Genomic DNA, 516 nt, shown 5'->3' with positions numbered 1-516 from the left:
CAAAATATAGTGAAAGGTACGGAGGTGAACGAAAGGGGAAAGGCAAGGAATAACAAGAAGGGGAGGGAAAAGGATCGTAACAAACCACAGGAAGACAGAATTGACAGACATACCCAATGCCCCTCGACAGACTGCACTGACAGAGCTACAGCGGCGCGGGCGGTGCATGGGACCGTACTAAACGGCCTCAATTCAGTGGGCGTAACCTCAAGGCATGCTATGAAATGGGTGACGAGAGGGGGAGGAGAGAGGGGGAGGAGAGGAGGGAGAGGAGAAAGAAGAAGGAGAGGAAGGGAGGAAGGGTGGAAAGAGAGAAGAGGGAGAGAATGGAAGGAGGGAGAGAGACGAGAGAAAGGAGAGAGGAGAGTGAACGAAGGGAAAGGAAGAGATCAGAGGGAGGGAGAGGACGAGAAGGAGAAGATGACAGAAGAAGTGAAGAGATGAGAGAAGGAGAGAGGGAGTAGAGAGAGGAGAGAAATAAAGAAATACGAGAGAGACGTATAAGATTTCAGGAGT

Source organism: Penaeus monodon, chromosome 34, assembly GCF_015228065.2.
Source record: "Penaeus monodon isolate SGIC_2016 chromosome 34, NSTDA_Pmon_1, whole genome shotgun sequence".
Classification (NCBI taxonomy): Eukaryota; Metazoa; Arthropoda; class Malacostraca; order Decapoda; family Penaeidae; genus Penaeus; species Penaeus monodon.
The sequence above is the reverse complement of the archived record's forward strand: the minus strand, read 5'-3'. Positions refer to the sequence as shown.